This window comes from Octopus sinensis, linkage group LG9 (genome assembly GCF_006345805.1).
Source record: "Octopus sinensis linkage group LG9, ASM634580v1, whole genome shotgun sequence".
In the NCBI taxonomy this organism is placed as follows: Eukaryota; Metazoa; Mollusca; class Cephalopoda; order Octopoda; family Octopodidae; genus Octopus; species Octopus sinensis.
The window spans coordinates 95,257,459-95,264,420 of NC_043005.1; the positions used below are offsets into that span (position 1 = coordinate 95,257,459).

Genomic DNA, 6,962 nt, shown 5'->3' on the forward strand with positions numbered 1-6,962 from the left:
ACTTCCAAGGCTCCTTCATTGGAATTTCAACATCTACATACATACATACATACATACATACATACATACATACATACAGATTTGTATGTTTTGTTTTATGTATGCATTCTCATGCATATAGTTGCATATCTAGACATGCTCATATATATTTAAATGATAAACTTCTGGAAAGTTTTACAGATGTTTACAGTTCCAGTGATAGATTGATCAGTAGTCTTCGAATTAGCTTTCTCTTTTCTGGTTTTGAGGAGCCTAATTTCTCAAGATTGGTATTTAGGCAGTGTGTTACATATCCCAGGGCCCTAATAATTACAGGTATAAACCTGAACTTGTAATCCGGATAGAGTAACTGCAGATTTATCAATAGTTCATTCTGCCGCGCACAATTGTATTTAATTTGGGTCAATTACAATCGTGGGAGTTCTTTCCCTTCCTCTCATCTAAGACAAAATTGTCACTAACACTAATGATTATTTTCCCTCTCATTTTAGTTATTATTTTAATTGATTAAGTATTATTTTCAGTTCAACGGGTCATGTACAAGCATCCACTGCCATACAAAATCGTTGCATTCCTGAAATTTTTTCTGTAATGTGAAACGTATTTTCTCTTATTGACTTCCATGTTGATACAATAATCAATGGAAATGGAAGTCAACAGGTTACAGAATTTCACGTTACGACGAGATATTCAGAAACGCAATGCTTATGTATATATATGAACGACGACAGTGCTGAGGCTGAGGCTGTTAGTGGAATTCATCATCATCATCACCATCAGCAGCAGTAACAACAACAACAGCAGCAGCATGGTTCAACATGGGCCAAATGACGGAACCTCTAAGTAATCACTCGACTCGCTAGAAATAACAGTCAAAACATCTGCCATTAATTACACCCTACTTGCTTTTTAAATAAGAAAAAGAAAGAAAGAAAGTAAAAAAGAAAGAAAGAAAGAAAGCACACATTGAATAACGTAGTCCTTGAAATACTATGTCTGAAATATAATGTGGGACGGTCATTCCTGGAACGTTTCTCATCATGAGAGACCTATTTTATGAGAACTGGCCTAGGGTTAAACAATAACAAAATCTACTAGTAATATTACACTAACTACCACAACTACTACTACTACAACTACTACTTCTATTACACAACCTGACGAAAGGGTCTCTACATGATTCGATCTGCTACAAATAGCAGTCAAATTCCTTCAGATTATATCCTACCGTCTTAAATAAAAGAAGGACATTTTGGCAAACGTCGTCCTTTATAACCTTAAAGAAAGAAATCGTAGTTAGGGTCGGAAATGCATTTGATCCTATGCGTGCAAAATGAGGATTGACCTAGATGTAAACAACAATAGAAGCAGCACCAAAAACAACAACCTCTTTTAGACGAACGAAAAAACGAACACAGCTTATCAGTGGTTGCTCAACGTGCAAGAAATAGCAGCTAAATTTCTCCTTAAATTACCCTATTCAAAAATAGATGAAAACGTTCGATAAATGTAATCCTGGAAGAACCGTCTATGCAAGAAATGCATAAATAGATAAGATAAATAGATGAAATAATAATAATGATAATAATGATAATGATAATAATAATAATAATAATAATAATAATAATAATAATAATAATAATAATAATAATAATAATAATAATAATAATAATAATAATAATAATAATAATAAAAGGAAGAAGAGACGGTGATGGTGGCAATGCCTTTGGTCATAGGTTTGTTCGGGTAGGGTTGATCCGGTGCTAGACAGCAGTAATAACCACTACAAGAAAGAGCAGCTAAATACCCTCTCGAATGATTACTCGAATATTGAGGCTGTATTGTTAATTGTGAGTATTTAGCTGTAGATTTATGAGTGACAGAAAATATGGGGAGGCTGACGTAGAAAGGAAGGTGTTAAAACAACAACAACAACAACAACAACGGTATGAACAACAACATCAACATGCCAAATCAACAATATTTAGCAGTGAAATGAAGATGGCAAGTTAAGTGGCAAAACAGGTGTCTGTTTGATGTGGTGTACTTACACTACATACCTACATAAATACATACATACATACGTACATACATACATGCATACATAGTGAGAGATGGGGAGGGAGAGGGGAAGGAGAAGAAAAGGGGAGATAGGGGTAGAGAGTGAGATGGAGAGAAAGGGAGAGAGAGAGATGAGCACATACATCATACATAGAGAGGGACGTGTGCGTGCGTGTGTGTATGTGTGTGTACAGAGAAAGATGGAGATGGAGAGGGAGAGAGAGAGAGAGAAGAGAGAGAGAGAGAGAAAGTAAGAATTTGAGAAAAAAGGGTTGAAGAGGTGAGTGGTGAGCGGGGGAGGAGAACGGAGCGTGAATGGCAGAGGAATTCATGACACACCAGCCTGCAATTCAGGAATGTGGTGCAGCAATATCAGTGCATCATGAACAACAACAACAACAACAACAACTGCGTTATCATCACCATTGCTACCACCACCACCACCACCACGAACATCATTATTGTCATTATCATCAACAACAACAGCAGTTAGAAGATGCCTTTAGACGATGGGAATTATTGAATTGTTCAGTTGTTGGACTGAAGCGAGACGAAGAAACGATGCAAACAAAGAGAAACTGACACGGCGAATAGCTGCAGTGCGTGCGTGTGTGTGTGTGTGTGTGTGTGTGCGTGTGTGCGTGTGCGTGTGTGTGTGTGTGTGTGTGTGTGTGTGTTGACGGTGATGATGATGATGATGATGATGATGGTGGTGGTGGTGGTGGTGGTGGTACACACACATCCTCTCTCTCTCTCTCTCTCTTCCTTTGTCCCAGCCCCTTCTTTAACATCGTCATTAGAGTATCACAATCTCCAACAACATCATTGCCATCCTCATAGCCATCACCACCACCACCACCATCGCCATCATCATCATCATAATTATCACTATCATCATCATCGTCAGGTCGGCTGTCATGGTACTAGTGATGATGATTATGATGATGGTGAAATTGATGCTGACAGCACTGACGTTCGAGGTTATAATGATGATGATGATGATGATGATGATGATGATGATGACGACGACGTCGATGATGACGATGATAATGGCAACGGTGATGAGGATGATTTTCGTAGTCTAATGTCAGTTCCACGGAGGGGTTTCGAGGCAGGTCAGTGTGTGTGTGTATTCAATAATCAAAGGGTGACAGTGGTATGTTAGGGATTCGTTGTTGTTGCTGTTGCTGCTGCCACTACTGTTTAGCCCCAGGTCAGCATTGACCGAACCCACATATGACTAAAGGCGTTCCAACGGTGACTATTCCGCCATTTTTTAATAACTAGGTCTACATCATCTCATGTGTCCTTCATTTTCTCTTTATTTCGGAGACAATTATGCATGACTTAGGATAGATTTGACAGCTATGTTTAGCAGGTTGTATGTCTATTTTTTTTCTATCCCTATGCACGATCTACCAAAGGGTACACTGTCCAATGTATCCATATTTTTTGTTTTGACTGAAACGATAAGGCTAGCTTTCAATGAGATTTGGCTGCTATTTCAAGCAGGTTGCGTGGAGTCCTCCTGGTTAGCAGTTGAAGGTTGTTGCTGCTGCTCTTGCTGTTGTTGTTTAAGCCCTGTTGTTAAAGCACACATATAAATAAAAGTGCTCCACCCGTGACCATTCCATCGTTTTCTATATCAGGATATTTATTACATTGTCCACTGTATCTGCGCCGCCCTGGAGAGAGTGGTTTGAGGGAGATTTTATCTGCTCTTTCTAGCTTGTCATGCGACTACAGACAATACATGCAGGGTTTCCTTGATGGTTGGCTCATCTGCGAGGTGACGGTGGTTGCTATGTGCGTGTGTGTGTGTGTGTGTGTGTGTGTGTGTGCGTGCGCGTTTGCGTATGTATGTTGCAACAAGAAATATATGTATGTGTGTAATGAATGCATATGTGTCTATATATATGCATGTTTAAGTATGTAAGTATGTACGTGTGTATGTATGTATATATATATAAGTGAAGAGATATTTGTACTTGTATTTTTGGAGCAATTAGACACTGAATATATTAATAGAGAAACGTGATCTTTTACACACTCACATACACACACACACACATACGTACGCACACATACACACATGCGTACACACAGATACACGCACGCACACAGAGATACACACACGTATATGTGTGTGTATGTGTGCATATGTATATGTATGTGTATAGATAGATAGATAGATAGATAGATAGATAGATAGATAGATAGATAGATAGATAGATAGATAGATAGATAGATAGATAGATGCATATGCAAATTCAAAGATTCATAAATGCAGAAAATCTTACACACACGCACGCACATATGTACAAACATACATGCACACATACATACGCGTACGCACACACACATACGTACAATGGATGCATACATACATTCATATATAAATGAACGGGATGGAGGAAATTTGGAGGAAATGAAAATGGAAACAATGACATTATACAGAAGTATACGCATTCGAAAGAAACATGAAGAAGCTTCTGTGTACTCACAGCATTCGTTTTGTCCGATATTATAAGGAGTGGAAAGCGAGAGAAACAGCGAGAGTCGAACCACCTTCTTACTTTCTTTCACTGGAATAATTCAAACAGCAAAGAAGCGAAGGAGCAGAATGACATATATATATATATATATATTGATAGATAGATATGTAAATATATATATATATATTTATAAATTAATATATATATACATATATATATATATATATATATATATATATATGATTTTAGAGTTTGGTTTTGTAGTAATCTATTACAAGATGTCTCTCTTACTTTCTCTCTCTTTCTTTCTTTCTCTGTGTTGTATATTTTGGATAATCCGAACGTGTTTTAGAGCAAAGTGGAGGTAAGGCAGCAACTAGATTCTCAAATCAGGTGGTGGGGGTGGTGGTAGTGGTGGTAGTGATGGTGGTGGTGTGGTTGTGGTGGGAAAATAAGACCAACTTCATCTGCTACTTCCAAATATCTCTCACTCTGCCTCACTGCAGTTTCACTATACGCGCGCTGCTCCCGTGCTGTGTGTGTCTAACTAAGCTCATCTGTTGTGTGACTATATTCGCATACATGTAATAAGTACGAAGATCCACTCACACATATACACACACACACGCGCAATTACATAGATAGATAGATAGACAGATAGATAGATAGATAGATAGATAGATAGATAGATAGATAGATAGATAGATAGAGATAGATAGATAGACAGACAGATAGATAGATAGATAGATAGATAGATAGATAGATAGATAGATAGATAGATAGATAGATAGATAGATAGAGAGACACATAGATAGATAGATAGATAGATATATAGATAGATAGATAGATAGATAGATAGATAGATAGATAGATAGATAGATAGATGAGTTTCTTTATTGGCCACACAGGGCTGCACACAGATGGGACAAGTTACAAGGTAGAGCTTTTCTTTTGGAGGATGAAAAAAAAAACAAAAAAAACAAAAGAAACAAAAAAAAATAGATAGATAGGTAGGTAGGGAGAGGGATAGATAGATAGGTAGGTAGATAGACAGATAGATAGACAGATATAATGTATGTATGTATAAATTCGCGTGTTTATTTATGCATATAATATACGCTGTAGTTGTCACCCTTTAACTGGTGTTTATACTACTTAATGTTATTATTACTGTTATTGTTGATGATGATGATGATGATGATATTACTGCTGCTGTTGTTGCTGCTACTACATTTGTAACTGTTGCCGTTGCTGCTGACGCTGATGCTGATGCTGCCTGCTATCACTTCTACTAATACTATTATAATAACTGCTGCATCTGCTGCCGCTGCTGTTGCCGCCACCACCGCCGTCGCCGCCGCTGCTGCTGCTGCTGCTGCTGAAGCTGCTGCTGATGGTATTATTTCGTCTATCTACTCTCACCACTATTACTACTACTACTGCTGCTGCTGGGGGCTGCTAATGCTGCTGATACTGCTGCGACTGCAGAAGCTGCTGCAGATGTTGTTGCTGCTGTTCCTACTTCGACCCTCAGTTATTGTGTCAGGTATTGCTGTTCTTGCTGCTGCTGTTACTGTCGTTGCAGCAGTTTAAGTTGTTGCTGTTGGTGATGATAATGATGGTGGCGGCGGTGGCGGTGGTGTAACCTAGCGGAGTGTTTTGCATTCAGCTCATGTGACGAAAATTTTCACTCACCCACAGAGCCAAACCTCTTTCTCTCATATCTCTCTCTCCCTCTTTTTCTCTCTCTCTCTCCCTCCCTCCCTCTCTCTCTCTCTCTCTCTCTCTAACTCGCTGCCTTTAGAGAGCCAGATACAACTCTATATTTCTTTCTCGACTATTCTTCTCTCTTACACTTTCACTACCTTACCTTAAACCCTTCCCTTTCTTTCTTCTTCTCTCTCTCCCTCTTCCTCTCTCCCTTTAACAGTCTGTCTTTATTACGCAATTTCTCTCTCTCCCTCTCGCTTTCTTTCCTTCACTCTTTCTTTTCTTTTCCCTCGTCTTTCTCTCTCACTTTTTCTGTCTTTCCTGACACCATCTCTACTTGGCTTTCATCAAATGTCTCTCCATTCAAATGTCTTTCACTCACTCTCTCACTCACTCACTCACTCTCTCACTCACTCTCTCACTCACTCTCTCACTCACTCACTCACTCACACTCACTCACTCACTCTCTCTCTCTCTCTCTCTCCATCTCTCTCTCTCTCTCTCTCTCTCTCTCTCTCTCCTCTCCTAGCAGCCCATCACTATTCTGGTAATACGATCCTACGAGGAAAACTGTACATGTCACTCAGCCTGCTAGAAGTAGCAGCCAAATCACCTTCAAATCACATTTAGTTAGTTTCAGAAAAGGAGACATTGGATAGGAAAAACACGAGTTGGTCATGGCTGGAATGCATTTTG

General features: G+C 38.9%; 1 protein-coding gene across 1 annotated transcript in view; it reads right to left on the reverse strand.

The window, feature by feature from the left end:
• Positions 1-4,724, reverse strand: part of LOC115215698 (cell surface glycoprotein 1-like) — a 97,094-nt gene extending 92,370 nt beyond the window's left edge. Inside the window, exon 1 of the mRNA XM_029784980.2 lies at positions 4,566-4,724. The gene's annotated coding sequence lies outside the window, so the exon portion shown is untranslated. The remainder of the gene's footprint in view (positions 1-4,565) is intronic.
• Between the last annotated feature and the right edge of the window lie 2,238 nt (positions 4,725-6,962).